Source organism: Staurois parvus, unplaced genomic scaffold (assembly GCF_062004578.1).
Source record: "Staurois parvus isolate SC_StPar_1 unplaced genomic scaffold, SC_StPar_1.0 ptg000336l, whole genome shotgun sequence".
Lineage (NCBI taxonomy): Eukaryota > Metazoa > Chordata > Amphibia > Anura > Ranidae > Staurois > Staurois parvus.
In genome coordinates, this window is record NW_028318132.1 from 4,513,437 (window position 1) to 4,533,791 (window position 20,355).

The following is a 20,355-nucleotide window of genomic DNA, read 5'->3' on the forward strand; positions in this document are numbered from 1 at the left end:
TTTATTTTTTTGTTTTGGATAGAATGAGGTAAAAGTTTGATTCTTTGGGGTGTTACTGCCTTGATCATTGGGGTGTTACTGCCTTCTGAAACCCCAACTGGGAAAAGGGGAAAAGGATAACTCTCCACTGGAGACATAACAAGCAAGAAGAACACTATTTAATAGAGTGAACATGACTAGAACCTCTATCATTTCCTGTTTTGGATTAAACCCCTAGTGCAGTGGTCTCCAAACTGTGGCCCGGGGGCTGGATGTGGCTCTTTGCTTGCTTTTATATGGCCCTTGGACCATTATTCCCCCCGCTGTCGGCAACAGTAGGGTATAGTTCCTGCCACTTACACCAATGATGGGGCACTATTCCTCCCACTGACACCAATGATGATAAATTATTTCTCCCTCCCACTGATACCAATGATGGGGCACTATTCCTACCACAGATATCAATAATGATACATTATTCCTCCCACTGATACCAATAGTGGAGCACTATTCCTCTCTCTGACACCAATAATGATACATTATTCCTCCCACTGATACCAATAATGGAGCACTATTCCTCCTTCTGACACCAACGATGAGACACTGTTTATTTCCACTGACACCAAGACATTTTCTACTCCCACTGGCCACAGTCTGGCTCTCCTATAGTTTGAAGGACAGTAAACTGGTCCTTTTTTTTCTTCAAAGTTTGGAGACCCCTGCCCTAGTGAATGAGAGAGTGTCAGATTGTGAGAGAGTGGGCAGGAAAAAAGAAAAATCCTGGAACAATAGTCAAGCAAAGGTTTTAGCCCTTAGCCACTCAATCAAGTCTAAATAAAATATATTCACCAGAGTAATATACTGTATGTAATTATGTAATTTCATATATAGGTTAGTAATATTTGAATTTTTTTTTTAAACATATAGAACACATGTACAAAACACCTACTCTCGGAGCATAAACATGGCCCTTTTGCGTGCAATACGGATCTCTGCACCTATGTGAATGAGCCGCAAACGTTAGGCTATCTTTAGGCTCAAGTTTTGGAACCAAGTCTTTCAAAGTCAAGAAAACAACACTAACAGACCCTTACCTTAAAGTTTACCTGTGCCTTGACTAAAGACATTAAAACTTGCATATATTCATAGCAAGCAAGAAACAAGCATTAGAACAAGCCATACCTGACCTCTGTACTATGAATGCGGTTATCCTTAAAGTGAAACTAAAGCTAAAAATGTTTTTCACCTTAATGCATTCCTAAATGTTTTCTATTTTTCTGTCCTCCATCTCTCCTGTGTGGAGGGGAAGAGGGGGGAGATAGATCCCGTGCTGTGCATAGCTGCATCTATTCTCCCCTCTCTTCCCCTTCACACAGCACTCAAGCAGCAGCAGGAGCCATTGGCTGTTGTCAATCACAGACAGTATGGAGGAAATGTGGGGGGGGGGGTCTTGCTGTGTAAGTCTATGGAGAGAGGCTTGCTATGGGGACACACAGAAAAGAGGAGAAGCCAAGATCACAGGCGGGGGAGCTGAGAAGAAGAGGGGGATCGGGGCTGCTGTGTACAATATGATTGCAGAGAGCGGGGGAGTATAACATGTTTGCTATTTTATTTTAAAAAAAATTTGACTTTAGTAACACTTTTAAGACAACAACACAGACTGTACAGCCAGGTTCCAGTCAGGTTCTAACAGATTGCAAGCAACTGGTGTTTGTTTCCATTCAAAGCCATGTTTCTGTTGCCATGCATAAAAATGGAGAGGATGATCTTAGTGCCTCTGTTGTGAACTTTGAAGATCATTTTTTTCCATGACATGTAAAGTCACAGATATGAATCAGGGCTTTTTATAATTTGTTTTAATTGCTTGCTTAAAATATATAATTTTTTTTAATGTGCATAGTCTGGTCACAAGTTCACTTTAACCACTTCCCATCTGGCCCATTTACATAAACAGCCAGACTGGAGCAGTGCAGGAGCGGGTGGCCGTTTACTGCCTGTGCGCAATCCGGTGCCCGCTGTGTCTGGAGGGACATCTGTGGGAGGTCCCAATTCATGTGATCAGTGATTGGCCAATCAGTGATCAGGTGAATTGGCAAGATGTCACTTCCTGACAACATTGCTTACTACTTGTGAAATTTGTGAATGATCACAGAGGTCACATGGTACAAGGCTATTCACAACAGCCTTGTACCATGTGACAAGCTGTGTGTCACATACCTGATTGGAGACTGAAATGACGAGGTTGGCCTCACTTGTGTCACTAGCCCTGACCCCACTGGAAGTGGAACAGAGGGTGTCTAGGGACCAGGGGGACAAGAGCGCCAGAAGATGTTGTTTGCAGCTCTTGCAGTTGGAGACCTTGGAAGACTGATGAACCTCCAATTCAGGAACAGTAGTGATATGCAGAGCTGGTATGGTAGGTCGCAAGGTGTGCACCAGAGTAAGACAGGAAGCTGGGATGGGAGACAGGAGAAATGTCATAGGAATAGCCAAGGTCATCAACGAGCAGACAGCGAGGTACTAAATCATAAGCAAGCCAAAGTCAGGAGCAGAGCTGAAGTCGGGAACAAGTATCAAGCAGGTGTCAAGGTCCTACCTTTTCCCTGTGGTTATGTTACTTCATGTGCTGGTGTCCATCTTGGATTCTGCTGTGCATGATGGGAGCCCTTTTATGCCTTCAGGTTTCTGTGGTCCATCCTCCAGAGGGGTGTGGCTGATGACATATAAGCCTGTGGCCCGCACATGCTCTTTGCACTTGTGTCTTGTGTCTTGTTGTTGCTGTTACTCTGTTCTGACTCTCGTGACTCTCCTGGTATCTGATTCGGCTTGTCTTGACTATTCTTTGTATTCTCCTTTGATCTGACCCTCTGTTGCTGAACCCGGCTCGTGACCTGTGATTCTCGTCTTCTGTCCTGTACTGTTCTGTCCTGTTGTTGTTGACCCCGGCTTGTCTGACTACTCTTTTGTCTCTTCCACCAGCTACACGCCATTGGCGGCGGCCATTACCGCAGCTGAGGTGTCTCGGGGGCCGCGACCTGGTTCCTGGCTGCGTCAAGTCCATCCCCACCATCAGGGGCCCTGGTGAAGGGCAGCCTGGGACTTAGACTCCGCGCCCTGAGGGACTTCGGTCTGTGGGTGGTGGTTGTCGTCAGCCAGTGCGTTACATTGTTAGGCCTGCCTGTCCGTTCCTCAGCTCCTGCCCTGACATTACACAAGTGCCATGAACCCTGACGGTGCAGGCACGCCTTCGCTCCCAATGCTAGTCGCCAGACTCGATCAACAGGATCACCTGTTGGATCAGTTCGCTCAGGCGTTGCAAACTCTGCTTGCACGCACCGCGCACCTTACTCCTGGTGTTATTAGGCCGGTTGTCGCTCCGGTGGTCGCTTCCGCTGCTGTTCCGCTTGCTGTGCCTACCGCCGCGGCTGATGCGGCACCCGCGGTGTCCAGAGGTATGACCGGTTCAGCCCCTCTTCCACAGCGCTTTGGGGGTGAGCCGAGTCAGTGTCGTGGGTTCCTCAACCAGGTGGGTATTTATTTTGAATTAATACCCCACGCCTTTCCGTCTGAGAGGTCAAAGGTGGGGTTCCTCATCTCACTACTCTCAGACAAGGTCTTGGCCTGGGCAAATCCCTTATGGGAGAGGAACGACCCGGTGATTCAAGATTTTTCTGGTTTTGTCGATGCCTTCCGTAGGGTATTCGACGTACCGGCTCGTTCCGCCTCGGCGGCCAAGCTGCTCATGACCATGCATCAGGGTTCACGGACCGTGGCCGAGTACGCTATAGAGTTTCGTACCCTGGCGGCAGAGGTCGGTTGGAACAATGAGGCTCTGGTGGCTGCGTTTTCCCATGGTCTTTCTGACTCATTGAAGGACGAGATTGCAGCTAAGGAACTGCCTGTGGTGTTGGAGGAGCTAATCTCTTTCCTGATCCTGATTGACACCAGGCTCAGGGAGAGGCCTTCACTCAAGGAACGCCTGCGGAGGCCTTCCAATCGACTGGCACCTGCGTTTTCTGTCCCACCCGTTCCTCCCTCTCCTCCCATGCCTCCTGGGGATAGCTTGTCTGGTGGGGAACCCATGCAGCTGGGGTTTGCTCGCCTTTCCGAGGGGGAGCGGGCCGCTCGGCGTCGGGAGGGTCGCTGCCTGTACTGTGGCCTCGGTGGGCACTTTCGGCAGTCTTGTCCGGTCCGTCCGGGAAACGCTCGCACCTGAGATCATGTCGGGGACAGATCTTGGGTGGAGTTTCCTCGTCCCCGGCGTTCCGCAAGGATAAGCCACTGATCACCGTGGTCCTTTCTTGGACAGGGGGCTCGGTGACGGCCCAGGCGTTGGTAGACTCTGGGGCCGGTGGGTTGTTCTTGGACAGCTCGTTTGCTGCGCAGCACTCCATTCCCCTGCAGGCTCGTGCTGCCCCATTGGTTCTCGAAGCAATAGATGGCAGGCCCCTGCAGCCGCCGCAGGTTACCCACGAGACCCTGCCAATAGAGGTAGCCATTGGGGCTGTTCACAGGGAGTTGGCCTGTTTTCAGGTGATTTCTTCCCCACACTATTCGGTGGTTTTGGGGTATCCCTGGCTCCAGAGGCACAATCCAACCTTCAATTGGCAAACAGCCGAGATTCTCTCATGGTCTCCACAGTGTGGGGCCGGGTGCATCCGGGGGCCGGTTAAGGTATTGTGTGCCTCCTCGGACTCTGCGTTGCCCACCGACTATGGGGAATACCGGGACGTGTTCGATAAGGTACGCGCTGGTACCTTACCACCGCATCGTCCTTACGACTGCGCCATATCCCTGCAACCCGGGGCCACTCCTCCACGTGGCAGGGTGTACCCTCTCTCGGTTGCGGAGAATAAGGCCATGGAGGAGTACGTGGTGGATGCGCTTTCCCGGGGGCACATTCGTAAGTCTACTTCCCCAGCAGGAGCGGGGTTTTTTTTCGTAAAGAAGAAAGGTGGGGAATTGAGGCCCTGCATCGATTATAGGGGTCTCAATCGGATTACCATTAAAAATGCATATCCAATTCCTTTGATTTCTGAGTTATTCGACCGCCTTAAGGGAGCAACGGTCTTTACCAAACTCGACCTTAGGGCGGCGTACAACCTCGTACGGATCAGACAGGGGGATGAGTGGAAGACCGCGTTTAACACCAGAACTGGGCACTACGAATACCTGGTGATGCCCTTCGGATTGTGTAACGCGCCCGCGGTCTTTCAGGAATTCATAAACGATGTCCTTCGTGATTTGTTGCAGCAATGCGTAGTGGTTTACCTGGATGACATCTTGGTTTACTCTACCTCCATGGAGTCCCATGTCCAGGATGTTAAGCAGGTGCTGCAACGATTGCGTGAGAACGGACTCTTTTGTAAACTCGAGAAGTGCGAGTTCCATCGATCCCAGGTTGCCTTTTTGGGCTACATAATTTCCGCGGAGGGATTTTCCATGGACCCTCAGAAGGTTGCGGCAGTTCTGCAGTGGCCTCGTCCCAATGGTCTTCGGCCCATTCAGCGCTTTCTGGGTTTTGCCAACTACTATCGGAAGTTCATCAGGAACTTCTCCACATTGGCAAAGCCTCTCTCTGACCTAACCAAGAAGGGGAGTAACCCTCACGAGTGGCCATCCGAGGCCATCAGAGCTTTCGAGGCTCTGAAAGCTGCCTTTGCTTCGGCTCCGATTCTTTCGCATCCCAATCCTGGGTTGCCCTTCGTCCTCGAAGTTGATGCTTCCGAGACGGGAGTAGGGGCTCTCCTGTCTCAGCGTCGGTCACCCGATGGACCCCTACTTCCCTGCGGGTTCTACTCCAGGAAGCTTTCCTCGGCTGAGTGCAACTACCAGATTGGAGATCGGGAGTTGTTGGTCATCATTCTGGCTCTCAAGGAATGGAGGCACCTGCTCGAGGGTTCCGCGGTTCCGGTCCTCATTCTTACCGATCACAAGAACCTGACTTATCTTTCGGAGGCCAAGAGATTGACACCCCGCCAGGCCAGATGGGCTCTGTTCTTGTCACGCTTCAACTATGTGGTTTCATATTTGCCTGGTTCCAAGAATGTCAGGGCTGATGCGTTATCACGGCAATACTCTGAGTTGTCCAGGGAGGACTCTGAGCCAATCTCACTTATACCTCCAGATCAGATCCTGGCTGCCATTCGCACCAGTCTGACCTCTCCCCTTGGGGAGCAGATTTTGGCGGCTCAAACTGATGCTCCTCCCGGGAGGCCGGAGGGTAGATGTTTCGTACCCGAGGGATTGCGCACCCGCCTGCTGCGTACCTACCATAACGCCAAAACTGCCGGGCATCCAGGGAAGAACCAGCTGTGTTGGGTCGTCTCTCGCTTATTCTGGTGGCCAACCCTCCGTGCCGACATTGCCTCTTATGTAGCGGCATGTTCGATCTGTGCCCAGAATAAGTCTCCACGGCATCTCCCTTTGGGTCTTCTGCAACCCATTCCCAATGGGGAGCGTCCTTGGTCACATCTAGGGATGGACTTTATTGTAGACCTCCCGGTGTCTCGGGGTCATACGGTCATCCTCATGATCGTCGATCGGTTTTCCAAGATGTGCCATTGCATTCCACTCAGGAAATTACCCACAGCGCAGGAACTGGCCACGGTCTTTTCCAGGGAGATTTTTCGCCTGCATGGGTTACCTAAGGTGATTGTCTCAGACCGCGGGAGTCAGTTTGTGTCCAGATTCTGGCGTGCCTTCTGCTCCCAGTTGGGTATTAGTCTCTCCTTTTCATCAGCCTACCACCCGCAGTCCAATGGGGCTGCGGAGCGTTCCAATCAGGCCTTAGAACAATTCCTTCGGTGTTATATTTCAGACCATCAGGATGATTGGGCCGATCTCCTGCCGTGGGCAGAGTTTGCCAGGAACTCGGCGGTCAACTCCTCCACCGGGATGTCTCCCTTCATGGCCAACTATGGGTTTCAACCCGCGGTATTACCTGAGAGGTTCTCACCACAGGACATTCCGGCTGTGGAGAACCATCTTGCTGCCCTGCGTTCTTCTTGGGGGCAGATCCAGAGGGCCTTGAGGGACTCAGCTCAGCGCCAGAAGTTCCAGGCTGATCGCAGACGGTTGCCCGCTCCTTCATACCAGGTCGGCGATCGGGTGTGGTTGTCTACTCGCAACCTCAATCTTCGGGTGCCCACACCCAAACTGGCTCCCCGTTTTGTCGGTCCTTTCCGCATTCTCCGCAAAGTGAATCCGGTGGCCTATGCACTTGCCCTTCCGTCTGGGATGCGGATCTCCAATATCTTTCATGTTTCCCTGTTGAAACCTCTGATCTGCAATCGCTTCACTACCTCTCTTCCTCGGCCCCGTCCTGTCCGGGTTGACGGTCATGAGGAGTATGAGGTGAGCCGGATCCTGGACTCTCGATTGGTGCGCGGTCAATTACAGTTCCTGGTTCATTGGCGCGGTTATGGTCCCGAGGAGCGTTCCTGGGTTCCTTCCGCGGATGTCCATGCTCCTGCCCTCCTCCGCGCTTTTCATACCCGCTTTCCTCAGAAACCTTTTGTTGAGCCGCGGAGGGGGAGGGGCCCTTGAGGGGGAGGTACTGTCAAGGTCCTACCTTTTCCCTGTGGTTATGTTACTTCATGTGCTGGTGTCCATCTTGGATTCTGCTGTGCATGATGGGAGCCCTTTTATGCCTTCAGGTTTCTGTGGTCCATCCTCCAGAGGGGTGTGGCTGATGACATATAAGCCTGTGGCCCGCACATGCTCTTTGCACTTGTGTCTTGTGTCTTGTTGTTGCTGTTACTCTGTTCTGACTCTCGTGACTCTCCTGGTATCTGATTCGGCTTGTCTTGACTATTCTTTGTATTCTCCTTTGATCTGACCCTCTGTTGCTGAACCCGGCTCGTGACCTGTGATTCTCGTCTGCTGTCCTGTACTGTTCTGTCCTGTTGTTGTTGACCCCGGCTTGTCTGACTACTCTTTTGTCTCTTCCACCAGCTACACGCCATTGGCGGCGGCCATTACCGCAGCTGAGGTGTCTCGGGGGCCGCGACCTGGTTCCTGGCTGCGTCAAGTCCATCCCCACCATCAGGGGCCCTGGTGAAGGGCAGCCTGGGACTTAGACTCCGCGCCCTGAGGGACTTCGGTCTGTGGGTGGTGGTTGTCGTCAGCCAGTGCGTTACATTGTTAGGCCTGCCTGTCCGTTCCTCAGCTCCTGCCCTGACAGCAGGAGAGTAATCAGAGTCAGGTCAGTAACAAGCCGGGTCAGCAACAAGGAAATCACACAGGAACGAGCAGGAAACAGGGAACAGCTGAAGACCAGTCACCACTCAGCACAGGCAGAGGCACCTTTTAAATAGTTCATCTGGCGCCAATCTTCGCCGTGCGTGTGCGCGATCGCGCATTTCCGTGCGCATGCGCACAACCGATCACTCATCATGCGCATTTCTATTTGCAAGACGTCTCACTGGGATTCCCTTACACTGTGACAAATCACAGCTCGCACAGTATTTCTCAATGGCTGCAAGAATGCAGCCAGAGAGAAGGAGAAATTATTGCTTTTACAGCCTTTATGGGTGTAAAAGCAATCAGTGTAAAAAAAGAAAAAAAAATCTCCATCACCCCCCACAAGTAGTACAGTGTCACTATGGTGACACTGTACTGCTAGGGTGACAGTATGTTAAAAAAAACAAAAAAAACCCATAAATAATAATATAAAGAATAAAATAAAAATTTAAATTTTTTTAAATTATAATTTTTGGTTATAAACTAACTTGGCTTATTTTTTTTTTACTAAAAAGATAGCTGAATACATTTTGGCCAAGATTTATGAAGAAAGATTATTTATTGGCAAAAAAACCCCACTTTTTTTTCAAAATGTTTAGACTTTTTCATTTATATAGCAAAAAAATAAAAATCCCAGTGGTGAATAAATACCACCAAAATAAAGTTTTAGCTGTCTCAAAAAAATGCTAAAAAATTCACATGGGTACAGTGTTGCATGACCGCGCAATTGTCATTCAAACTGTGGTAGCACAGAAAGCTGAAAATTGGCCTGGAAAGGAAGGGGGTGAAAGTGTCCGGACTTGAAGTGGTTAACCTGAATGTAGCTGTAAAATTAACCTACAGTAACTCCCAAACCTATCACGACAGGAGAAAAATACTATTGTGCCAAAAGTAAATAAAAAAAAATAAATGTAATATTGAAGCTTTGCCATGAAATCCAAAATGCTCAAAAATCCAAAACTGAATCCAAAATTTACTTTTTTAACTGATTGCTAATATTGAAACTTTGATTCTGTTACTAAATATGAAGGTAGCACAATTTATTACCGATCAGTTGATTCATTGGTAGGACAAAGTAAGTGTAATTTACTGTTTTGTTTTTTATTCTTTAAGTTTTTGATATTGGCAATTGGTTGCTAGATATAAGCTAATTTACTCTTTTGCCAAGCTAATTTATTACATAGATTGAGCCAGCTGATTGCTTAATTATCCACACAAGCTATGGACAGTCTTGGCAGAGATATTTGCAGGTGTCCACTGCAAACTTAGAAGTCCCATATCTGAGCTAGATGCTAGTAGAAAATTGTGCTGGGGTTATGATGCTGCTATAAAGGGAAAAATTTTGTATTTTCAGTGAGTCCCAGAACCATTTTATACTAGAACGTCTTAATTGGTTTTACAATTTACTTTTTTTGTCTCTAATACCAATAAAAATGTAATGTCAGCTGGAGATGGCATTTTTAACAATCATGTCAATGGTGACACTGAGAGCACAGAAAGTTATACACAGTCTGGTCCACCTGCTAAAACAGCAATTAATAGAAAAACAGCAAGGATTACTGTAGGAAGGGCACAGAATTATATCCAAAATGCCTAACAGAAGTAAAAGGTAACAAGATGATAAGTCCAAGATCATTTACCAACCCAAACAGTCAGTCATTGGCTGCCAAGCTATCGAGACTGTGTGTTAATCTACCTCACCACAACTGGATCTGTTATAGAGATCACACTTAAGGTACTTAGATTGAGGAAGCAGAACAGACTGTGTCTCCCAGGTAAAGCCCCTTACTATACAAAAAACTGATCATCTGCCCAGGTCTTTAACTGGCTTTTTAAACAGTGAACATGGAGGGCGTCACTATCTGAAAGATTCAAAAAATAGAACTATCCAGTTCAACTTGCCAGCCTACCCCAGTCTAATCATGGCTATTGTCGGCAAGGAACATGATATGTATAACTTATCAACAGAGGGGGATAAGAAAAGCCAGTTCAATCTGCCAGCCAGTTGGCCAACTATCAAAGACCAAATTAACCTATCTAGAAACATGCGTTTAAAAACAGGGACTTAGTTAGCACACATTTGCCTCTTACTATACCTGTTTAAATCAGGTTGCTTAATACATATTAAAATCCAATTTGCATACTATTTGCATAATCTATTATAACTAGTACAGGCATTGACCTGTTTGATCAGGTTCTACAATCATAGCAGACAACAAAGAAAACATATTTATAGTACAGAAAATATCTATTTACCTGTTTCAGATCACAACATACAGTTGGCATGTATTTTACAAACAGGCAGATGGGAGTCTCACTCTCTTTTTAAATAAAAGGATAGCTAAGTATCTTCTTTTATTCTACTTTGGCTTTTCATTCTCTCTTAAAACTGAAGGCAAGAGACGATTTGTAAAGCAACAACACCTGGCTCAATTTCAACACTTTCTAGAAATTACTGCCAAAGAAAGTGTCATGTCTGTGGCAAGAGAGGTATAGAAAATGACATTCACTTATTTAGGACAGGTTGCTATTTAATACCACCCTTGCATATTCTTGACTGCAGCAGAATTTACTACACGGAGCCAAATTGTGATATCTTTATTTAGCTAATTTGCACTTTTAAAGCACATTTTTGTGTAACATTTGTAAATAACACGAAAATCATCACTTTCATTTGTAAAAATATACATTTTAGGTGTTATATATTTGCATATATCCAGTCACTACTCATTAAGCCCAAAAACAGAAACAGAAATGCATCAGTAAAAATACTATAAAAAATTGCCCCCCTAGTAAAAAAAAATCAATTGATATGTTTTTGTGCAATTCTTCTAATGAAATTTTTAACAAATGGAAGTACATCAGTTTTACATACTAATATTTATATAAAATTATGTTGGAATGTTAACCCTGTCTGATTGACAGACAGAAAATATTTTTTCCCAGAATAAACTGTTATAAGTGTTTTTGGCAAGTGTTTGGATCAACTAGTTAAGGCCTTTTTTTTTTACACCAGATACTGTTAAATGCATTTTTAAAGGATAAGTTCACCTTTACACAAAAAAAAAAAAATGCACATTTTTTTGCAGGTAAAAAAATGTGCATTTATTATTTTTTGTGTTAGGAGACTCTAAAGCATTACACCAGTGATCAGCAGACTGCTGATGTTATGCAGGTCTTCTGCAGATTGTCAATGTATCTGCTTGCTTGTACATCCCGTACTAGTAAACTGATACTTGTGAAAGGAGGAATCAATGAATTACCATAGTGCTCACAGTGCTGTGGTAGTTAATTGAGGACTACAACCCGAGAGCTACTAAGGCTGTCAGGACCTGTAGTCCATTCATTCACAGAGGACTGTGAATGACTGACGGGGCCATGTGGGCAGGGCCCTGCGTGGCCACAATGTTTTTGAAAAGTGATAGCTTGTACAGGGAACTTTCCTCCTGTACGTCTGTAAGAGATAGGGGGGGGGCAGCAAGTGGCAGCTACAGGATCGGGAACATGCTAAAATGGGTGTAACATGTAACATGTTCCCAAAGGTGAACTTAACCGTTAAATGCAGTATGAACGCATAGGCAAGAAATATAAATATAAAAATAAAGGATTAATCTTACCAATTGGGACACAAACAGCAATAAAAACCTAACAGGCATTCTAATTCTTAAATGCGATATCAAAAACCAAAAAAAAGTTTTTATATGCACCCTAAATTCCTAGATGCAGAAGAGACTAATAATTGAAGAAGCCCAGTAACTGTGTTCTAAAAGAAAAAAACTGCTTGATCACAAGCTTTTAAAAGAAATCTGTCAGCTCCTACTCTTGCATTGATGCTGCTGATAAAACCATTCTATAACACGGAACCACAGAGACAAGACGTTTGTGTATTGCAGTTTCATAGTTAGCAACAGCCTCAGTTTAAATTTTACATAAAATAGACTTGATATCCAGTCCAAAAAAATATGCATGCACAAAGACCTATGCCCTCATCTGAAGTGTGTTAGCAAGAATTGAAATTGTATTTATACAGTGCTGCTAGTAACATTTGAAAAACCACAAAAACAGTGTGTCAGAAGGGTTTGATCTATCTATCTATTTATCTATCTATCTATCTATCTATCTATCTATCTATCTATCTATCTATCTATCTATCATACCCTATCTTTCTATCATCTGTCTCATTTGTTAAGTCTTTTAAGTTTACTGGACTGGCTGCAAGAAAACAATTGTAGCAGAGCATTTGTGACACATTTTTCTTCACATAGAGAGGGTAGATGTGAACAGTCTACTTGAAACCCATGTAAAATGAATTTAATAAGTAGATTTATTATGAGTCAAACTCAGAGTCTATGTTTACAAGATTATTATCTTTAGTTGCATTTCAGATTGTTGGTATTGTGCTGTTACATTCAGTGCAAAACCCATAAATAAATAGGAAAAAGGAAAGTCGAACATAATTCTGGATATGCTTTAAAATGTATAACTGGATGTCACCAGAGACATCAGACAGGGACAGAGTAGCTTGCTTTCTCTTTGTATACTTATATAGTCCATCCACAGAGATAGCAGGCTATGAAGGCCTTTTACTTAGCTAGTAATCTGTCAAAGCTGGGGACTGCTGAACAAGCCACGTTAGCATATTTCACAATCAAATGTCCAGCAGAGGCAGAAAATATTGCATTATTTAAACGACAACAGCCAAGGCTGGATTTACAATTTTTGTTGCCACAAATCACTTTTTTCTTTGCTGTCATATGGCTCTCTATGGTCTAACTCCTCACATAAACAGAAAATAAATGTAATATATACTTCTGACATTTTTTTTAAATTGCACCCCACAAGGCTTAGATATTGTTTAGTTTAGGAGCTATATGTTCTAAAAAGATGCAATGTTCATGAGAGAAAATGCTAGTTGCCTAGCTGTTATACCGACCACTTTCCTCAATACACTGAACCAAAGCCAGTATTTAGAAGATAATATTTTTCTCTTTCTATTGGTATTGGTCGAGTAAGAAGTATGGAAGCAAGAGGGTAAGCCTGAAAACCAGGCAACATTTATTATCCTAATTATCCTAACTGACCTGTGTTCTGATCTGGCAACATTAATGATGATTTGTTTCTGCTTTATATTCAATGTCTTTCATTTACTTGAACTTTGCTTATCTTTAAAAGTAATGTACAGCTTTTAAGGAAGTTCAAATAGTTTCTTCGGAATAAGCTAGTCCAAACAAACTTTCTGAGCTTCATTAAAAGCTGGAGATCAGCTTTAACTCTGCTTTTAGTTACTGATTTGGCTCCATACTGGCTTGTCCTTTGTTGATATTTGGACTTGTTGTGACTATAGTCCTGCCTTTTTCCCTTGTGCCTTGCTTCTGTGTTGTAACTTCTGCTGCTGATGGACCTGTGCCCTCTGCTGAATATGGTTCTGTCTACCAAATTGGTATTATACTGTATTAATCCTGCTCACTAGGCTGTCCATAGTGCATATCCATAGCTCCATCCTGGGAGTTCCTCTATACCATCCTCGGCTCTGGTGAAGACTCAGTGCTCCTGATTTTGCTTCTGACTTGCTTTTGTTTAGACTCATTTGAAAAGGGCATGCCACATTTAGTCAAATGCCAAACATGTTTGCCAGTGAAGGATGGTGAAAACCATTAGGATCCATTGGCTGTGTTTGGAAGTCCAACATGTTTCACCCTTCCAAGCCTCCAGACATCAGCCAGATAATAGCAGATTAAAAAAAAACAGTAGGTAGTATGCCAGTTAAGCAAACCAGAAGGTTCCAAACAAAACAAGTATAGGAATGTGCTCATCAATTGGAATTACTCAGTGATAAGCACATATCAATAGCAATAAAATGCTTGGCATGTCTTGAGTAGAGCAAGAGAAGAATGGAACTTTATTCAGGACTGAGGTCTTCCTTTAAAAACACTTGGTTTTTAGGACATAGATTAAAACGCACATTTTTGATGGACAGTTAGAACTTTAGATATTGTTCTTACTGCTGTCCTTGTCTTTCTGTTCTAGTGACATTTCTTGTCTTGGTGTCCCAAGGATAGGAAATGGCCAGTGTTCCATTGGGTTCATATATATATTAATTAAAACATGACAGAAAATGTACCTCATTTGATCAAATTATTTGGCTGAATTTAGGCTTTATGCAACTATAAGTACACTTAGTAGAAAGATACAGTTGTGGTTAAAACAGTGAATTGCTTACATCAATAAAAAGCTTTTTTTTTGTGCTTGGCTTATTAGTTACTTATTTAGTACTATATAGACAGCAAACAAATGCATTGGACCTATACTTAAATGTTAATCAAAAGCTTTTGAATAGATGAATGGAATGGACATTAAACATTACAGGGCAGTGCAGTTAAAATAAACATGATTGCTAAATGCACATATCTATATGAGGACATTCTTGGGCTAGAAATATCAATGGGCAATACCAGTAATGATTGGTTAACACAGATGATTGAATCTTCCCCCATAGTTGTAATGATAATACAAGGGTGTTATGATGTACTTTATGGTGGCATATACTCAGTATATACAGTAAAACATTAACAAATTCAATATAATCTCAGCAAAGATTATGTTCATATACTTAAGTTTGTGTGTGCAGTATACTATATCTAAACAACCTCTAATTCTAAATATCCCACCTGGAGCGATTGTAAACCCCTCAATTTTATTCTGTGATTTTGGCATTCAATTACACCAAGAATTTTTTTTTTTCTATTTGTTTATTTTTTTGACCTACCTATGTACAATATATACTTATCAACCTATAAGGGCTAACTGTATAGCGACCATTACAATCTTTTGAAGCTGAACTCCAGGTTCCTGGAAATTATTGCATAGCTCAGCTTTGATTAATGTAAGCATGCATATGCCATACCTCTGGCACCACCATGGAAGTGGAGAATCACTGCAGTAGTTGTTGCTGTGCTAAGCAACTGCCCTGCTGCATAGTAAAAACAGGGTGTCGCTCATTCAGCATGGTCACCTCGCACAGAAAACCTTGCATTTTTCTAAGTGAATACACGGTGTTCTCTGATTGGACAAGGTGGAGATTGTGGCATCACCACTGCCTCTACACTTCATCCAATCAGAGAATGCCATGCATTAATTGAGAAAAATGCCAGGCATTCTGTGAATGGCACCCGTGCAAAATGAGTGACCCCCAGTTGTTACTCTGCAGAAGGGCAGCTGCTCGGAACAGGGCATGAAAGACCACAGTGATCCATGATGTAGCTGCAAGTACTACAGTGATTCTGTGCAGTCCCACAGGTTTCACATAGAATATGCATACTTACCTTGGTTCAAGGTGGACCAATGTAACTACAGTATGTACTAAAATCCATACCTGGAGTTCAGTTTTAAGGCTCAAGGCCCAATTTCCTGGTGGATTACAGCTACCTATTAAAAACAATTTTATGTTTTAACAACAAAAAAGTTACCTCTCATGAACCTAGAAACAAAAAAAGTAAAATCCCCAAGGCCGAAAACAAACTGGTACATCTGTTTAGTCCTTGATAAGTGCAATCAAATAAAACCTAGCCTAGTATATACTATAAGGTGAGTTGCTTTAAATCAGGTAAGCTAATGTTACCATTTCACTGATATGCCCTATTTCTAGGCTTGGTGTTAGTTCTGGGGCTATTCCAAAGGATATAGATAAAGATCAGAAATAGTAGCTGTGTGGGCTTGGAAACCTGGGCATAGAGACATAACTACTATAGCCCTTGAGATTTTAAGGAAGTCAGAATGTGATTCAATATACTCACACCTCCCCAAAACTGAAATGTCCCTTTTTGATGGTGTGTACCTACTGTATAAAAACTATCTGCCAGCCTTCAAAATAAAATACACAGCTCTCTTTTTTACTTACAGAAGCACTGCTATAATAACTTGCAATAACAATCTTAGAAGCATGAAGCACTGATGATAGAAGTACATACATGGCAGGAGGAGCTCATTATCTTCCTACTCCCCTCATGTTGTTTCTTTAGTAACCATTAAATTCTACTATGGCATACAGGCAGAGAATTAATTTAGTGGCCCCATCGTGCATTGCCCTTGGTTAGTATATGTATTGCTTCCCTTGAATACATATTGCACATCTAAAAATCAATGAAAGGTGAACAAAACGCTGCATGTATTCATGGATGGCTTTCATTTTTATTGCTGGGAAATCACCATAAATATCTATCCTTCGCCAAGAAATCAAGAAAAAAACATGAGTTATTTCTCAGGTAGAATGATATGTGAGGCTTGAAATGCAATTTCCCCGAACAGACTTTAAGTCTTTGTTGACAAATGCCTAATGATGCCCTGAGCAGAAAAGTATCTAAGCTGAAACTTCACAAGTTATTTCCACTCAGAACCAGCATGACAAATGCAGCCTCATGTCCTCCGTAAGCTCCTAAATAAGCCTTAGCCCCGTCTCACATACATAGGGGAGACTGTTATGCTCACAGAATAAAGAAACTAAATGAAACAGTAATTTCCATTAATGGAATAGTTCAGGTGAAGCAATACAGAAATGCTTAGCCATGATAATCACATAAATAGATATATGTAGTTATTAGCCCTCCTAACCCTCTTGTATTGAACTGTATTGTTGCGGTATTGTCTCCCATTATATTGTTATATTATATTGACCTGCTAACTACCAAAGCTAATAGCCATTACTCAGTCCTCCTGCTCCTTGACCTCTCCGCGGCCTTTGACACAGTTGACCACCCCCTCCTCCGTTCTAAACTGCACTCCCTTGGCATCAGGGACGCTGCTCTCTCCTGGTTCTCCTCCTACCTATCCCAACGCTCCTTCAGCATCACCTAAAACACTGCCACCTCCCCCTCTCTCCCCCTCTCTGTTGGAGTCCCCCAAGGCTCTGTCCTCTGACCCCTCCTCTTCTCCATCTATACCTCCTCCCTTGGCAAACTAATACACTCCCACAGCTTCAATTATCACCTCTATGCCGACGACACAGAAATTTACTTCTGCTCCCCCCACCTCACCCCCTCACTCTCCGCCGGCATCGCCCACCTCCTGAAGGACATATCAGACTGGATGTCGCTCCATTTCCTCTAGTTAAACCTGTCCAAAACCGAGCTCCTGGTTTTCCCCCCAGCCCACGCCCCACCCCCCATCCTCTCCATCACTACTAGCAACGCCACCATCATTCCCACCCCACACGCCAAAGTCCTGGGTGTCACCCTGGACTCAAACTTTTCCTTCCAACCTCATGTCCAATCACTATCAAAGTCATGCAGGCTCCACTTCAGCAACATCTCCAAGATACGTACATTCCTCACCCCAGACACTACTAAACAACTCGCACACTCCCTCATCCTCACGCCTGGACTACTGCAACTCCCTTCTCACTGGCCTACCCAAACAAACGCTATCCCCACTCCAGTCTATCCTGAACTCAGCGGCGAGACTCATCCACCTCACCAACCGCTCCACATCTGTCACCCCCCTCTGCCTATCCCTTCACTGGCTCCCGATTGCCCAACGCATCAAATTCAAATTACTAACTCTGACCTACAAAGCCATTCACAACGCTGCCCCAAACTACCTAACTGACCTGATACCCAAATACCACCCTACCCGTGCCCTTCGCTCCTCACAGGACCTCCTACTCTCTAGCTCCCTGGTCTCCTCCTCCCACGTCCGACTGCAGGACTTCTCCAGGACTTCCCCCATCCTCTGGAACTCCCTACCCCAATCCATCAGACTGTCACCTACCCTCCTCACCTTCAGGCGCACCCTGAAAACCCATCTCTTCAGGGACGCCTACCCCACCCTCACCTAACAAATGATCTCCTCCACTTCTCCCACCACTCCATCCCCCACAGCCACTTCCTCCTGTACCACTTTCCCCTCCCTCCTAGATTGTAAGCTTGAAAGAGCAGGGCCCTCGATCCCCTCGTGTATTGTATTGTTACTGTCTTGTCTCATGTTCTGTCCCCCTTGCTATTGTACAGCGCTGAGCAAACCCTTTGGCGCTATATAAATACTGTATTATAATAATAATAATAAAATTGTAAAGCGCTGAGTAAACTGTTGGCGCAATATAAATCCTGTATAATAATAATAATTAAAGTGGAACTTGGGGCAAACATGAAAAACGTACCCTTCAGTTGAGTTATGTGTTCTTACAGAAATCATTAAAGCTAAACTCTAGCTTTCCAACAGCAGCAATAGCACTGTTGTTTACCTCCTTGGTGTAGAAGAGAACTTTCAAGACCTTGAAGGTTTTCTCCTCCCAGTCACATTACATTACTGACAGTAAAGATGAAAGGGAAAGTGCAGACTTCATTAGATAGTAGGAGAGGTCATGTGCTCCACTCCCAGCTTGGCATCCAGCTTCAATGTTTACTGTCAATTGCTATATGTAAATAGCGCTAAAAGAATTCAGCAAATAGAAGTTATGGATTTACATAAAAGAAGCATCAATAGTGAGATACTGTACTACTCTGCTCATGGCTAATCTTCATTATTGGAAACTTTTTGGTCACAGATGCACTTTAACTCTCAATAAATGTGTGCTTTGCATTTACAGAATAACTTTGTTTTTCATTTACATAGTACAACTTCAACTTGCCCTCATGAATACATAGTAACTTTTGTTAAAACAGCCATCAATAAATATAAGTCTGATAACATATCACTGAAGGTAAACCAAAAGATAAGTCTTCAAAGCAGAGTACTTTAGACATGCAATATGCAACAATAAAATGTTCACACGGCAATGTTTGGCAGTAGCAGCCCATCAAGAACTGTCCCAAGGCAAGCATCAGCCAAAGATTAAATGGAGCTTTATCTTTTTTAAAACCACAATCACTCATGTTTTCACAGTCTTCAAACACTGAACACATTTATTGCTCTGGACCATTTCTTCTTAGATGCATTTGTATTAGAAAACGGATCTAGTTCAAAATTTATTTTATGCCCAGCCAAATATGCATCATTGTTGTGCATGGTAAAGGTAAGCCAGATTACGCTTTCTTGAAAATCCACATGGAAGCAAACTTTTTTTATGTTCCTTGATCAGCTTATGCTGTATCTCTCCTTCAAACAAAGATCCAGCTGGCAAATTCGCCTTCTTTTTCCATGAAAATGTCTGGATTCCAGCATGCCCTTCTTGGCTGATTGTCACACATCGACTTAATTTTGCTTGCAGATTGTAAAGCATTTTTTTGCATATGCAGCCCTAGCAGAAAATATCTGGAGATGATTTAAGACAAATGCTTCTTACAGCATTTTCAGTCCCCACTGAACCAAAAAAGGGTTAAAAAAACGTAAAAACAGTATTCAATATTCAATGTAGCTTATTAATAATTTGAAATACCAATGATGATAGGGGTAGATAATATATCTAAATGGTTTCTCTTCACCCACCGTGATCTGATTCATTAACATAATTGTCACATCTTATTTAGACTAAGCTGCACAAAGATAAAGGTTCCAGAAGGACATTTGTTGCATGTATTATGTGTTGTCCATACTAAAATTTTCGCTCTCCATGAGCATTTCATTCACATTTTGAAGACAGATTTAAACCATTTTTCTGTAAACATTTTTTACTGATCTGTAAACCTCTAAATAGTGATTCATGTATAATCTTCACTCTGGATCTTTCACTGGGAGGATTCCAAAATTTCAAAAGTAACAGTCAACACCTTAACAGTGTATGATTAACACAACTTATCATCATGGTATATTATGCTGCACGGAAAGTGTCAACACCAATTTAGACTTATACTAGGGTGTAAGTCATTGGAGAGCATTTTTTCTTCTGCTCTAGCTGTTTGCAGCTTCTAAGGCTGGAGATATATTCTCATTACAAGTAATGACACCTAATAGAGTCTCCAGCAGTCTTGAATCTAGGTAATACATTTTATGTAGTTCTATAAAAAGAAGTCACTACTTCTAAGATCAGCTAACCTACATCCAATATGGCTGCAAACACCCTATAATGAAGATGAATGATAGCAATTGGCATTGTAAAATCTTTTGCCAACATATCAACTAGTAGCCTGGTTATCAGGAAATTTGGTCACTGATAGTGAGAATGAATTGCATATAACATCTACAAAAAGCTTTTAGTTCCTA

General features: G+C 43.6%; 1 protein-coding gene across 2 annotated transcripts in view; it reads left to right on the forward strand.

Annotated features, from left to right (window-relative positions):
- Positions 1 to 20,355, forward strand: part of MYO18B (myosin XVIIIB) — an 810,748-nt gene that overhangs the window by 779,323 nt on the left and 11,070 nt on the right. The gene's annotated exons all lie outside the window — the stretch shown is intronic.